The 16,519-nt window shown below is 40.3% G+C and overlaps 1 protein-coding gene across 1 annotated transcript in view; it reads right to left on the bottom strand.

Moving 5' to 3' along the window:
* Positions 1-16,519, bottom strand: part of LOC114556331 (uncharacterized) — a 47,544-nt gene that overhangs the window by 18,613 nt on the left and 12,412 nt on the right. The window lies entirely within an intron of this gene.

Genomic DNA, 16,519 nt, shown 5'->3' with positions numbered 1-16,519 from the left:
TTGCTCTCTTCTTCCTGAGACCATAGACTGTAAAAAATAATGGAAGGAGCTTCGGGGGGCTAAAAAGTGGAGCCAATGCTGAAGCTCATTAATGCTGCATTCTCTCTCATTTTTAGCAGGCTCCGAAAATAAGTCTGATTTATAGAAGTCTATGAGAAAACGACCCTACTTTTCACTTAATTTATTACTCAGTAAACATTATCATAATGACCTTATGGTCTCAATCACTAGTTTGGTCCCATTTATTGTATGTAAAATAAAATATTAAGCAGGGGATGTTTGAGGATCTGTCAAACAGGATAGAGGCTTTAACTATTGTAAAATAAAAACATTTAATCTGATGTGTCAAACCGATCTGTCCCACACAGTACAGAGATAAGCTCAATAGTCCAGGTGATATGTTCACTTTTTCATAAAAGCATTGATTTGGTACACTTGTACAGTTCAGGGCCCTGAACATTTTTAGAAGTGTATTTATATATTAATGAGTATGTATTTATTAAAAATAAGGACCAGTTGTTGAGGTGTTATAACTTGGGGCCCTCCAGTTTGGGAACTACTGTCATCAGGGTTAATCAACAAAAGGATTACGTGTTTAAAACTCTTCACCACTGGTTTACAACCTTTTTGGTCTGAGGTACCCCCACAGTCCTGTCAGATGAACTCCCGTACCCCTTCACCAATTCCCAAAGGATGCTGTTGATAAGTGCTATCTATCTATCTATCTATCTATCTATCTATCTATCTCAATTGTGTAATTATTCATTATATAAAAGTGGATATTGTTATTTTTTCATACTTGTTGAATTGTAAATGTTTAGGTTGGTTTGGTTAGCAATCCTACTACTATATCTACCTAAAGTGAGGCTGAATGTTTTAACCATTAATCCATTACTTTCAGCTAACCATTTTAGTTGCTTATGTAGTACTTTCAGGTTACTATTATAACACTTTCTCCACTTCTTTTAGCTACTCATTACAACTCTTTGTACTTTGTAGTACTAGCTATTTATTCATTATTTTTAGCTAAACTTCTGTGCTCGCTTGCTTTCTAGTCTTCATTCACTCCTACATAACTGCAACCTCTATTGTTTACATGTTACAGCTGGAATATTCTATCAAATCATAATTTAAATGTTTTCATCAAATGATTTAACCTTCTCTACGATCTTTCCACAACCCCCCTGGCATCAGCGTAACTAACCCTTGGTTGGGATTCAGTGTTCTACACAACAAAGGCTTGTAGCCAGGAGGGCATTATATTATCACCTTTCTCAACATCATTAAATCAGCTCATTGTGAGACAGAACAACATTTCAAACACAAGGTAGGAGCTCCAAGCACTTTTTGAAGTGGAAAAGTGCATTTAATGGGTTGTTTTGCTCATTTAAAAAAGATATATTCTCAACAGTTAAAAGGTTGTGGGTGGGCTATGATCTATCAAATATAAGCCTCACTCATCAAACCAAGTCATTTCCAAGGTAGGAGGATGGTTCTAATCAGGGCACAGGGCGCTCCTGCTGACAGTAATCACTTGTTGGCACAACAGGGACTCCGTAGCTATCTGTGGTTATAACCAGGGACGGACTGACAATCTGTGCCTTCGGAAAAAGTCCAGAACACAAAAAAGTCTAACAAAGCGATATGAACAGCCGACAGGTGTAAAAAAAAAAAAAAAAAAAAAAAAAAAACTGAGGAAGAAGAGTCGGCCTACTAGCCAGTTTGTGATTGGTCCCTGGCCACAGACGCAGATTTGTAACGGTAGCAGGTCAGGAAAGAAAAATGTACAGTTTTCCAGCCTGAGCGACAGGGCAAAATCAAATCGCCGGCAGAATGGCTAGCAGAAAAAGTAAGGAGAAAGGTGGATGGGAAAAAGTAAAAGAAAAGAGGGCCAACTCTCTCTCGAGACTGATGCAGCAAAATGCATCTGCAGCCTGGTCATGATGAGCAGAGTTAACTTCACATCAACAAGAGGTACTGGTAAGTACCAGGAGCAGGCTGCCTTTATCCCTATCTTAGCGAATTGCATAGTCAGCTCAACATGGGTGTGCATCATGATTATGATAATTATCGTGCCATTTAGTGCTGTCAACCTTAACATGTTTAATAATTTATTTTACAAATGAATCACGGGTTGACCGCAATTTCACTTGGTTGTATATGAGAGGTTGTAGAGAGCTCACTTTTGCTGCTAGGATGAAGACTATGGTATTGAATTAAACTGGAAAACATCAGGCATGCATTGGTACCTAAACGTGCTAAGCAACAGGGAAGGGGGCTGAATAATTCACCAAATGTAACCAAAATCATAGCTTGCACTTTCCGTCTGTCTTCCATCAGTGCAGTTTTTCTTTATCTTTCATATTTACGTTTACTATTGTGGAACTGGCAAAGCCCTGGTGGTTGTTCATTCATATATATATATATATATATATATATATATATAAAATAAATAAATAAATAAATAAATAAATATAAATATAAATCAGAGGCTGCACACCTCTGGAACAACTAGGGGTTCAGTGCCAGGGAATTGAACCCAGATGTCCCACACCAAAGGCACGAGTCATATCCACTGCACCATCACCACCCTTACCGCCTTACATAATTACAAGTTTGTGTAATTTGGGGTTTCTATAGCCAGTGACATTTCATTATTTGTATTTTATTTGTAATGGCATTGTACATTTTTTGTTTTTATTTGAAGGCTGAGGCTTCATTAATAAACACAACCCCAGTTATCATCATTGGTTTTGAGATGTTACTTGCTATGAATTCCTCTGACAGGCTACAGTATGGTGACATACATCAGGACATCCTGGCTAGCGTCTGCACGGCTAGGGGCGAATGGCCGGATGATAGGCCTATTTGGGAGAAAGCCCAGGGCTGTTTTTTAGCCCCAGTCCGTTCTAACCATGATAAAAACAATAGCGGTTAAACTCACCTATCCTGTGTAACATATAGAACCAGGATTCAAATACTGTAGTAGCGGTTAAACTCACCTATCCTGTGTAACATATAGAACCAGGATTCAAATAGTAGCGGTTAAACTCACCTATCCTGTGTAACCTGATTTCTGGTCTCCAAACGCCATCCAACAGTCTGCGCTGCCGAGCGATCTCTTCCTCGTACTCGACGATAGTTTTTTCAACAACTCGGAATATTTGTTCAGCAGCAGCAGTTAGTCGCTCGGTGACAAACTCTCTCAAACACTCAACTGAAGACATTGTTGCTTAGTTCCAGCTGAAAGAATCATCTGCTCTACGACTACAATACCGTCTTCCAGCTCATTCAACAGCAGCATGCAGCTAACGCTACGGCCAGCAGCCTTGTTTACTTCCGCTGGCTGTCACACTCATTAAGGTCCGACGGGAAACGGGAGGGAACTTTTCTTTCTGCTTTCTTCTTCTTCTTCTTCTTCAGTTGCTTGTTTAACGGCGGATGCGGACTAACTTAGCGCACTACCGCCACCCTCCAGATAAATTGTGCATGATCATCACTATGGCTTACATCCTTGAAAAATACTGCAGCCTGCAAGCTACAAAAAAAAAAAAAAAAAAATAAAGAAATAACCCTATATTCTGTCAATGAGTCCAGTGTTCTTTAAAAATTCAAGCATATACTTTATTACTCTATGATCAGAGCCCTTAGACAAAAGATCTCTAAGGATAAAACTTTCTCCACTGCCCTCTATTTTCCTTTTCATAAAAACCCTTTCTCTTTTAAATTTCCTACACATCATAAAGACGTGTTCCACTGTCTCTGGCACATTACAAATCTCGCAATTTCCTGTATTATGTTTTCCTATTAACTGTAATGTTTTGTTTAGTCTGGTATGCCCTAGTCTCATTCTTGTATAAATTCCCTCTTCTTTTCGACACCTTAGTACTAAACGACCCTGACCCACCTCAGGATTTACACTGTAAAAAATCCCTCCCTTTAACTTCCCTGTCCCATTTATCTTGCCACAACTTTTTAACATGTTTTTAATCATTGACTTAGCCTCTGATTTTGATATTTTACACTGAATAGATACATTTGTCGCTTTCAAAGCCTGTTTAGCAAACTTGTCTGCCAACTCATTACCAACCATACCTACATGAGCCGGAACCCAAACAAACTTTACATGCGTCCCACCATTTTGAATACTATGCAGCAACGTCAATATCTCACACACAATATCAGACCTTTCACATGAGTTACCTGATTTAAAATGTTCTAAGGCTGACAACGAGTCTGAGCATATAGCTACTCTTATCGGTTTACTTTGCTCTACCCACTGCAAGGCCATCACAATAGCTATCAACTCTGCTGAAAACACTGATAAATGATCCGAAACTCTTGCAGAAAACTTAATATCAAACTCTGGTATCACATATGCAATTGCCACTTTCCTTGTATCTGGTAGCTTTGACCCATCAGTAAATATTTGCACATACCCATAATAGTTATCCACATACCTCATAGCCATTTGTCCACTATCCCCCTTATAGTTTTTTATCTTTTCATGCAAAGTTATATCAGCATCTGGAACCGGTAGCAGCCACGGTGGATGCGGTGGATAGACTACAGATGGACCAAATTCAAAATGTTCTACAGCCGCTTGCTTTACCTTTTCATGTATACTTGCACTAAACGTCTCTCTTTTACTTTTTGCCTGCTCCCATGTTGATATGAGGACACTTTTAGTTGGATGGTCTTCCACATGTCCTTTTAGATGAACAAAATATGATAGTGACATTTGCAGTCGTCTCAACTCAAATGGCATTTCCCCTATTTCAACCTGGAGCGCTGATATAGGGGAGGTTCTCATGGCTCCTGAACATATCCGGAGGGCTGAACCCTGAATAACATCAAGCTTCTTTAATTCAGATTTTGCAGCAGACCCATAAGCCACGCACCCAAAATCAACAATAGATCTAATTAATCCCACATATAATCTTTTCATTGAAGTCATATCTGCTCCCCACTCCTTATTGCACAAGCATCTAATTATATTAATTACTTTTTTACACTTGCTAACTACCTTTTCCACATGATTATGCCAGGTAAGCTTGGAATCAAAAAGCATACCTAAAAATCTCACACATTTTACTCTTTCTAAATCTCTACCATACAATTTCAACGTAAACCTTTCTTCAATTTTTTTTTAAACGAGAAAAACACTACCTTGGTTTTCTCAACAGAGAACCTGAATCCCCATTTCCCAGCCCATTCTTCTACACAGTCGATAGCATTCTGCAATTTTCTAACAATGAATTGAACATTTTTACCCCTTTTCCAGAGAGCGCCATCATCTGCAAACAATGATTTACCTATATCATAATCAAGTGTATCATATATATCATTTATCATAATAGAGAACAAAATTGGTGAGATAACACTTCCTTGGGGTACACCATTTTCCACAAAAACACAATCAGAGAAGCTACTATTTATCCTCACCTGAATTTGCCTATTGCTCAAAAAATCCTTAATCCAGCAATACATTTTCCCGTCTATTCCAAGCCTTCGGATTTTAATTAACACACCATCCTTCCAAAGCATATCATACGCTTTTTCCATATCAAAAAATATAGCAGCTACTACTTCTTTACATACTTGGGCCTTTCTTATATCACTCTCCAATTTAATAACTGGATCCATAATTGACCTTCCTTTCCTGAAGCCGCTTTGGAGCAGCGTTATCAAATTTCGAGACTCAACAAAAAAGTCAGTCTCTCCACAATCATTCTCTCCATTATCTTACCTAGGTGGGATGACAAAGCAATTGGTCTATAGTTAGAAGTCACAGTAGGATCTTTCCTGGCTTTCTAATTGGAATAATAACAGCCATCTTCCAGCTCTTTGGAATTTTTCCTTGTTCCCATACTTTATTGATTAACTCCAGTATAGTATGAAGAGCTTCGTTACCGAGATGCTTCAACATTGCATAACTTATTCGATCTTTTCCCGTAGCTGTTACCTTCGCCTTGCTCACAGCCTTCTTTAGTTCACCTAGCGAAAAACTCGCATTCAAACTATCATCTCGATCCTCTACATTTTCTAAAAGATATTGGTACTGTCTTTTTGTTGCCTCTCTTTTATGTCTTTCATCTTCAGTTAAGTTAAAACTACTATGAACATTTGCTATATCTTTGACCATTAATGCTGCTTTATCTCCATCCTCCACTGCCATAGTCTCACCATTCTTAAGGACTGGATAACTCCAAGATTGCCGCACCCCACTCATTTTTTTAACAACTCTCCACACATCATTTAAAGAGGTTTGTCGTCCTATAGTATTACAATACTTTATCCAGTAATTCTTTTTTACTTTCCTAATTACTTTCCTCACCTTAGCCTGCTCTCTTTTATAATCCATATACTTTTGAAAGCTTAAACTATTTTTAAACTCTTTAAACGCTTTATTCCTACTGCTTATTGCTTGAGTGCAGTCACTTGTCCACCATGGTACCAATTTCCGCCTCGTACTTCCCGGCCTCGACTCGGCAATAGAAGCTCTTGCAGCTTCCACCATAGCTACACTAATATTTTCTGCAAATTCATCTACATCATCTATCACCTCAACCTGACCCATATTCCTATCACTTAAAACTGTAAACATTATCCAATCAGCTTTATTAAAATTCCATCTTTCAGAGAAACTCTGATTTACATTGCAGCTAATATTACCCATCCTACATAAAATCGGATAATGGTCGCTTCCAATCGTTGTCTCACTATAAACTTCCCATATTATTTGACCTGCAAGGAACTGAGAAACTAAAGTCAGATCCAATACAGACTGCACGTTCACCCCAACACGAGTAGGTGACCCATCATTTAAACAAACCAACCCTTTCCTATCCATAAGTTCTTCTAAAACCAAACCATTATGATCCGTTCTATCCCCTCCCCACAGAGAACTATGTGCGTTAAAATCTCCTAACCATATTACTTTGCCACTTTCTTGCCCTTCAACCTGCTCCAGTGCATCAATATCAAGTCTTTTACAGGGATTATAAAAATTTACAATATTTAAACTACCATTATCACACCAAACCTCAGTAACTAAATACTCTAAGCCTTCACCTTTACCTAAAACTCTGTAGGGAACCCCCACCTTAATAAAAGTAGCACAACCACCCCCACTACTATCGATCCTATCACTTCTTTCACACACATACCCATTTAAAACAAAATTTAGATGAGGTTTCAGCCATGTCTCAACAATGCAAATAATCTCAGGTTTAATCTCTAGTTCAGAGATAAACCTCTTGAGCTCTTGCCCATTTGCCACCAAACTTCTAGCATTCCACTGAAGAAAATAAATGTTTTTTTTCTTTATTTTTTATTTTTTTTCTCCTTTTCTTCCTTTTAAGTCTTAGCTTGTAAAATCAACGTAGGCAACTGTGAGACAGGCTGTGATAGGGATGTTGGTATCCCAGATTTATCTCTGTGCTGGAGTTCTTCATAAATGCTCTCCCACGTAATGTCTTTGATACCCAGATACCTATTGGCACTTTTAACCACAATAGCGGTCTTCTCAGACCTGTGTCTTGCTTGCGACGTACAATTTATAACTTCCGCAATAAAGCACAGAAACTCTTTCTTCTTAACAATCAGGAATTCCTCATCAACAACTGCGGCTTTAGCAGCTCTTGCTGTCTGTCTCACTAGAACTGGCTCAGCTTGAAATCTCTTAGCTGCCTCAGCATAAGACAACCTTCCTTCAGTCCTCATATGCTGGATTTCAACTGCTCTTTTTCTGGTTTCACACTCCCTGTACCCAACACTATCGCTCCCCCACAATTAACACATTTCTCTTGCACCCCAGTTCCACATGTACCATAGACATGCTCTCCGCCACAGCGTCCACATGTTTGAGTGCCTTTGCAATAAGCAGCTATGTGACCATATTTCTGGCATTTAAAACACTTCAACGGAGGGGCACATACATCCTTACATTGAAGTTCATATATCCGACAGTGACATACTTAGGCAGCTCTTCCCCTTGAAACTCCACTAATACTGAAAGACTATCAACCTTCTCTCCAGACCTCCACATTTTAAGCCTCTTCAGGCTAGTCGCACGTCCTCCTTCAATGCTATCCTTTAGCTTTCCCAAATCCTCTTTTATAGGAATACCATAGATAACTCCCCACACACCACTCCTGCTGCCATTTTTCCTTCACCTCAAGAACTTCTTTTTTGCAAACATTCTTCAGTTTTAAGGCTTTCAATTGCTGGCCCTCGTCTTTACATACTATCATCAAATCACCATCAAACTGAACTCTAGCTCTGACTATCTCACCCACCTTCTCGCGCAAAAACTTAGTGAGAGCCACAGGCCCCACTGACTTAATATCATGACCCTCTTTGAACTTTACCAGCACTTTCAGTCCTTCCTGATCTATTTTCTGCCTCACCACTCGCTCATTCACGTCGTCTGACTCGCTAAGCCCCCTCTTCATTTGAGGACGACGTTCATCTTCGTCCATACTATCTTCACTCGCCATCAATGGTCTCCCAACCCTGCCACAGTGTGATCATACACAATTTTCTTAAAGCAAATGTGAATCCACTGAGCGTTTGAAAAAGGAATTTCTAGCCTCGAAACGTGCTCGAGTCGTTCCGTCAGTACCCAGCCACAGCTGTTCACTGCTCGCCTCCACCGAGTTCTCACTACTAGCTCCTGTCACAACATGTGTCACAACAGTTTTACTTTGCCACAGCGGATCAAGATTTACCTCTTTCTGCTTTCAACTGACGGCGTTTTATTTAAACTTGTTTGTTTAACATCTGCTCATTTCTATTGAATGCAGTTTTATTCAGAATTAAAGGTCCAATATTTGTACTGTAATAATGACACCAATGCCTCATCAGATATTAAGGAAACATGTTAAACTGAAATACTATCTTTTCTGACAACAATGCTAATGTCAGTATTTTTTCTTTCTGAAATTTACATTCCGTGACAGAATTTATGTTTATGTTTTGATCTCTCTGTGTGTGTGTGTGTGTGTGTGTGTGTGTGTGTGTGTGTGTGTGTGTGTGTGTTATCAACGGCCCAGTTTGACAGCCAGGCCGGGTTGCCAGATATACCTGTAACAACGTAAACCCAGCGCGCTACAGCTGTAACGGTAGTACAGCCATGAAAGCAGCAAACAAACCAACAGGATCAACGGAGATAGATTCTACATGACATAAAAAAAGAAAACCGCATGTTTCTAACAGTTGCGTGACCAGAGACGTAACAACCCCCTGGTAAATATTGGAGATGTATTTGAAAGATGGAGACAGCTTAGAGCCCAAAAGGACGCAGAGTTAGCTTATTTTCTCCTGAACAGGTAAGCATTAGCTTCAGGCTAATTCATCACAGCTACTAGGGATGGGCATTTTATGTCATTTCAACATTTGTGTACTCACATTGAATTATATAGCTAGAGTACCCAAGTTGGTTACTCGCAAAAACAATTGAGACATAGCCAGTAAAGTGATCCCGACTGGTCCTGGCTAACGCCGCCAAGCTAACCCTGCTAACTGCTAACGTTACCGGGAGGACCAGGCAAGCAGCCCATGGCTGTTTACAGCGTGTAGTTCAGCTGCTGGAGCCGACAACGGTGAGTTATTTTAAGCCACGAGAGGGGGGCTGTAAATCGGAAAGAGAGGACCGTGAGTTTGCAGTGTGTTTAGCAATTGTTGCCGTAATTCTAAGCCAATGAAGTGTGTTCTGTCGGCAATGTAGTGGTATGTTTAGCGTTTCGTATTGTAATTCTAAGCCGAGGAAGTGTGCCTGACTGGCGTGTGGAGAGGACAGTGAGGTTGTTGTGTTTTTAGCGGTTCATACTGTCATTTTAAGCCGAAAAAGTGTGTCTGTTAGTTGGTTACAGAGCTCCGCGTGAGCACGGGCCTTTATGACAATGTCAATATAGCCAGCATCTACCGTTAGCTACTCCGCTGGGCTGTGGAGTAATGTCTGGCTATGTGAGACTAGCATCTACCGTTAGCTACTCCGCTGTGCTGTGGAGTAATGTCTGGCTATGTGAGACTAGCATCTACCGAGACTGTGGAGTAACGTCTGGCTATGTGAGACTAGCATCTACCGTTAGCTACTCCGGCTGTGCTGTGGAGTAATGTCTGGCTATGTGAGACTAGCATCTACCTTAGCTATGGCTGTGCTGTGGAGTAACGTCTGGCTATGTGAGACTAGCATCTACCGTTAGCTACTCCGCTGTGCTGTGGAGTAATGTCTGGCTATGTGAGACAAGCGTCTAGCAACATTGTTGTGAATGCTGCGTCTCAGCCTGGCAACCTCCATGAACTTTGAGTCTGGGCAGGAGGGGGGGAGACGACTCTCCAGTATTTTGGAGTGGTAGTGTGGTAACTATTTTAACCGCTAGCTGCCAGTATTACACACAATATTACATATTGCACCTTTAAATAAATGAATAAATACATAAGTAAATTAATAAATAAATAAATATGCCTTTGAAATACATCATGAAATAAACAAACAAGGCAATAAATACATAAATAATTAAAGAAATGTAATTATTTCATGGTACTTTTATTTCATAAAACCACATGTATTTATTTCAAGAGACTTTTATTTTGTAAATCCACATTTATTTATTTCGTGGACTTTTATTTCCTAATGCCACATTTATTTATTTTCCTCTCTATTTATTTCCAGTTCTTATATGCAAATCGAGGGGCGTGGTTATCTCTCACATTCAGAACAAGGTGAATGGGACTTCTTTGGCAGACCAACAACAGGACAATTTTAACAATTTTCGCCATCTTATTCATCACTAAATTCACTTCTGAGAACGTTTTAGGCGTGAAATTAATAGTTTAGATTGTGAATATAGGCAGTCTTGCAAAAATTGTTGCCGAATTGAAAATTTGCTTTAAATTTTTCGGAGTTGAGAAGCTCCATATAGTGACGCGACAGCCAGCTAGCGCCTGCCGGGGCTGCAGGTCATAGCGCGGAGGACACACACACACACACACACACACACACACACACACACAGCCACAGCGCAGCAGGCACAGGCGGGGGAGGGTGAGATACCCTGAGAAGAATTCCCATTCACCTTGTCTCACTTCACCTTCAACAGAATGTTCAGTTTAATGTGAATTAGAGCAGTCGATTGCCCGCTAGCTCACTTAACAACGCCTCAGCTAATGTCTGTCAGGTCAGTGCTAGTTGGTGGTCTAGTTACCCCAGAATAGGTGACTGTGGGCTGGGTACAGAGCACCGCGACCTGCCGGTCGTGTTGCACTCTCACTTCGCCAGCCTTTTTTAGCCCACGGCTCTGTTCTGAATGTGATAGATAACCACGCCCCCTGATTTGCATATAAGAACTGGAAATAAATAGAGGGGGAAATAAATAAATATGGCATTAGGAAATAAAAGTCCACGGATATAAATAAATGTGGCATTAGGAAATAAAAGTCCACGCAAATAAATAAATGTGGAGTTACGAAATAAGTCTCTTGAAATAAATAAATGTGGACTAAATGTGAAATATTTGAAATAAATGAAATAAAAGTACCATGAAATACTTAAATGTATTTAATTATGTATTTATTGCCTCATTTATTTATTTCACGATGTATTTCAAAGGCATATTTATTTATTTATTCATTCATGTATTTATTTAATTCTGAATAAAATGGTATTCCATACATTTCGGCAGTAGACCATAATGTTCAAACTGGATTTATATACCCAGTCATATGTTTCATATTTGTCAAATTGTGAATGTTTGTTACTAATGTGTTCAAACTGAAAACTGAATTTGGTGAATCAGCTTTTCCTCAAAAAGAGAACGGGCTATTTCTGCTTAAATTAACGTGAGACAGTCGGGCCTTTCATCACATAAACACCTATGAGGAACATATGTGTACAAATACTTCAAGTTATGATGTTATTGTAGTAGTCTTTGTATCTAAAGTGTGTGTTCCTCTTCTCTCCTTCAGCAGTTCCCTGAGCGGCCGTTACAGAGCGGTCAGACAGCGACACTCAGTGGCAGCTTGGTGGAACTGCAGCTGCTACTTCTTCAGAAAACCAGCAGTCAGGGGGAGGGTTTCTCTTCCTGCTTCCTACAACAGTTCAACACCAAATAATGGCATCACATGACGTGTAACACTATAGAAAAATGAATAAGCAGAGGTGTAAGAAGTCTTCCGATTATTTCTTATAGTAATTTCAGTACCCCTGAAAACTATCTGTCAATCAGCTGTACTCAAATACAAGTATACAGTTTATAGACGATGTATAGATGTATTAATTTCACAGTGTATATTAAACAACTTTTTCCAAATTGTCACAATTGTTTAATTACATTTTTAACACAGCTGGATGTTGTTCTGCTGAGTTCTCAAAAGTGTAATTGAGGTAGGGTTTGAACACTTAGAACGGTTGTCATTTTATTCTCTAAAAAGAATTGGAACTAACTGATAGGTTGGATATTTCAGCCTACATGTTTCAAATGTATTTTATATCTTGTGTGTAGGGTACTACACAAGAAGGTTAGTCTGGGGACAACCTTCACCCTTAGGAATAGCTTAGAATGTGTAGAATCTATTATGAGTTTGGGTATAACTTTCACGCAGAGGAATTGGAGCCAGGAATGTGGGAATCTTTTAGGAGCACGTGCCATAAAAGGTGTAGTTTAAGAGTAAACTGTTGCACTGAAATAGAGAGCTTGAAGCGTGTGAGGACAAAAAGTATAAAGGAGGAGTTATTCTGATGTTCGTAGAGACACTATGGGTACATGCTCTTAGGAGGGTGTACACATGGTTATCTTCCTTTCTAGGAGAAACCTTGGCATATACATTTGGTGCATGTCAACTGTTCTCTCTTTCATGAAAGTATGTTTGTTTGTTGTGTGAATAAAGCTGCATTGGTCTGAACTCATTGTACTCAGCAGTTGTTCAGTCTCCATCTCCTTTCCAGATATTTCCCAGATATCACTAACCAGAAACTATTTTGATATACTTTATTGTCCCCATGGGGGAATTTGACTTAAACCATCAACAGATATGGTCACCCAACACCAGCAAACAGATGACATGAAAGAGTTCACAGATAATAAACAAATACATATACTTAGACTGCTTTTATCCTATAGACCTTCAACAATTAATGTTAAAGATATCCTCAGCTAAGCCATCTACCTGTCTCTTAGACCCCATCCCAACGAGATTACTCAAAGAAGCGTTACCCGTGGTAAACACTTCATTACTAGATATGATATATGTCTTTATTAACAGGTTATGTACCGCAGTCATTTAAAGTAGCTGTGATAAAACCTCTTCTTAGCAAACTATAGACCTATATCTAACCTTCCCTTTCTATCCAAGATCCTTGAGAAGGTGGTTGCTAATCAGTTATGTGATTTTCTACACAGCAATAGTTTATTTGATGACTTTCCATCAGGATTTAGAAAGCATCATAGCACAGAATCATAGCACAGAGACGGCACTGGTGAAAATTACTAACGACCTTTTAACTGCTGCACACAAAGGACTTGTCTCCATTCTTGTTTTACTAGATCTTAGTGCTGCATTTGACACTATTGACCATACAATCCTGTTACAGAGATTGGAACACGTAGCTGGCATTAAAGGAATCGCTCTAAGCTGGTTTAAGTCCTATTTCTCTGATCGATCTCAATTTGTTAATGTTAATGATAAACCCTCCAAGTACGCTAAAGTTAGCCATGGCGTTCCTCAAGGCTCAGTGCTTGGACCAATTCTATTCTCCTTATATACTTTGTAAATTAGCATTTGGCAAAAACAACCATGAAGTTCACATCATTATTTTAACAGCCACTACTGTCCAAGTTCAAGTTTATTGTCATATGCATATTAGTACAAAGTACCACAGCAATGAAATACAATGTGCCTTAGCACTCCCTCAGCACCAGTCAATAATAACAATTTTAAAAACTTAATAGTATTAAAAACATTATAAAATATCCAACATAATATATACAAGTGACTAAGTTCAGACCACAGCCCTCCTTCCTGTTGTGCTATTGTTCAATAACCTTATTACCTGGGGGTAAAAACTATCCCTAAAACGTGTTGTGCGTGTTTGGATGCTCTTCAAGTGGAACCCCGATGATTTTAGATGCAGTCCTGACCACTTTTGTCAGTAGATTAAGGTTATGCGAGTAGCAAGGTGGATCGGTGGTTAGCACTTCTGCCTCACAGCAAGAAGGTTCCAGGTCATCCCAGGCCTTTCTGTGTCGAGTTTGCATGTTCTCCCCGTGCTTGCGTGGGTTTCCTCCGGGTGCTCCGGTTTCTTCCCACCATAAAGACATGCGTGCAACTAGGACTACAGTTGAAAATTAGCCAACTGGCTAACACTGGCGCATTTACAGAAATGTTGATTAATGTGCATTGTCCTAATATAAATAAATCTTCTTCTTCTAGCCCTACCAAACCACACTACAATATTACCTGTCAGTATACTCTCAATTGTACAACGGTAGAAGATCAGTAAAATGTTAAGAGACATACCGTATTTCTTAAGACACCGCAAAAAGTAAAGCCTCTGATGTGCCTTCTTTATGGCACAGCTGATATGGAAGGACCATGTGAGGGTGTCTGAAATGTGGACGCCTAAGAATCTAAAGGTGTTAACAGTTTCAACTGGAGAGTTGTTAATAAAGACAGGTGTATGTGTAGATTTGTTCTTCCTAAAATCTATGATGACCTCCTTAGTTTTCCCCACATTGAGAGACAAATTATTTCTTTGGCACCACATGATCAATTTGCTTACCTCATCTCTGTAGGCAGTTTCATTATTGCTGTCAATAAGTCCTATCACAGTAGTATCGTCTGCAAATGTTACGATACTATTAGTGGGATGTTTAGCAATACAATCATAGGTATACAGACTGTATAATAGAGGACTGAGACAGCAGCCTTGTGGTGCTCCAGTGTTTAGCACTATAGAGGCTGAGTATGTAGTGCCAACTCTAACTGTCTGGGGACGGCCTGTTAGAAAGTCCTGTATCCAACTGCAAATACATTTGCAGAGGCCCAGGTCTAACAACTTAGATATTAAAATGGAAGGTCTAATAGTATTAAAGGCACTACTATAATCAACAAATAGCTGAGACTGAGACCTGATGTGCCTGCCTGCTGAACAGATTTCCAGTTGGAGATGATGTGTCTATGTGTGAGTTCCCAATTGGAAGTGCTCAGACATGCGCATGCCCAGAAGGAGATGGTCTCAATGCCAGTGTCTCAGCAGAGCATTCAAAGCGAGCATAAAAAATGTTCAAGTCATCTGGGAAGGAAGCAGTAGTTGTTGCGACGCCACTAGGTTTGGCCTTGTAGCTAGTAACCGCTTGTAGGCCTCGCCAAACGCGCATAGAGTCCCCTTCAGAACAATATCACTCTCTCTTGTCCCGGTGTTGTTTTTTAGCAGACTTAATTGCATTCATGAGCTCGTATCTCGCGATCTTATAACGAGCATCATCCCCAGATTTAAAAGCCACTGTCCTCTCATACAATTTCACGCGTACATCTCTGTTTACCCACGGTTTTTCATTTGGGTAAACACGAAAGGTACACGTGGGAATACAGCTGTCCACACAGAATTTAACATAGTCAGTAACTGCCTCGGTGTACTGATGCAAGGTGGCAGAATCACTAAAAACTGACCAGTCAGTAGATTCAAAACAACCCCGCAACATGAGCTCACCTTCGGCAGTCCAGCGCTGTGCTGTCCTCACAAAGGGTTTCTCCCTCGTTATCTCCTGCTTGTACACAGGGAGCAGCAGTACGGAGGAATGATCTGATTTCCCAAAGTGAGGCCGGGAGACAGATTTATAAGCTCCCTTGATGGTTGAATAGCAGTGATCGAGAGTTTTGTTTCCTCTGGTGGCACAGCTGACATGTTGGTAGTATTTGGGTAACACTGACTTTAGATTGCAGTGATTGAAGTCACCGGCTACGATGGAGAGGGCTTGCGGGTGCAGCCTCTCACACCTGTTAACCGCGTCGCAGAGCTCCTCCGGGGCTGCCTTAGCATTGGCTTGGGGGGGGGGGCGTATACCACAGCGAGTAGGACTGATGGAAATTCTCGAGGTGAGTAAAACGGCCGACATTTGATAGTAAGACGTTCGAGGACCGGCGAACAAGAGTGGGAGATCACATCCACGTCAGTGCACCACGAGTTATTCACCAGAAAGCACACACCCCCTCCTTTCGACTTGCCAGTCGTGTCCTTATCCCGGTCTGAACGAAATACGGAAAAGCCATCCAAGTGTATGGCGCTGTCCGGGTAGTCCGATGTTAGCCATGTCTCCGTAAAACAGAACACACAGCAGTTTCCCAGATCTCTCTGTAAACTGACCCGGCAGCGGAGCTCATCCATCTTGTTGCTGATAGACTGCATGTTTGCCAACAGCATGCTTGGTATTGGAGGCAGCGTGGGTCGGTTCCGTAGCCTCACCAGCAGTCCCCCCCGTCTTCCTCTCTTTCGCCCATATCGCCTTCGTTAACCAGT

Source organism: Perca flavescens, chromosome 5, assembly GCF_004354835.1.
Source record: "Perca flavescens isolate YP-PL-M2 chromosome 5, PFLA_1.0, whole genome shotgun sequence".
Lineage (NCBI taxonomy): Eukaryota > Metazoa > Chordata > Actinopteri > Perciformes > Percidae > Perca > Perca flavescens.
Note: the sequence above shows the minus strand (reverse complement) of the source record. Positions and strands in the feature narration are given on the sequence as shown.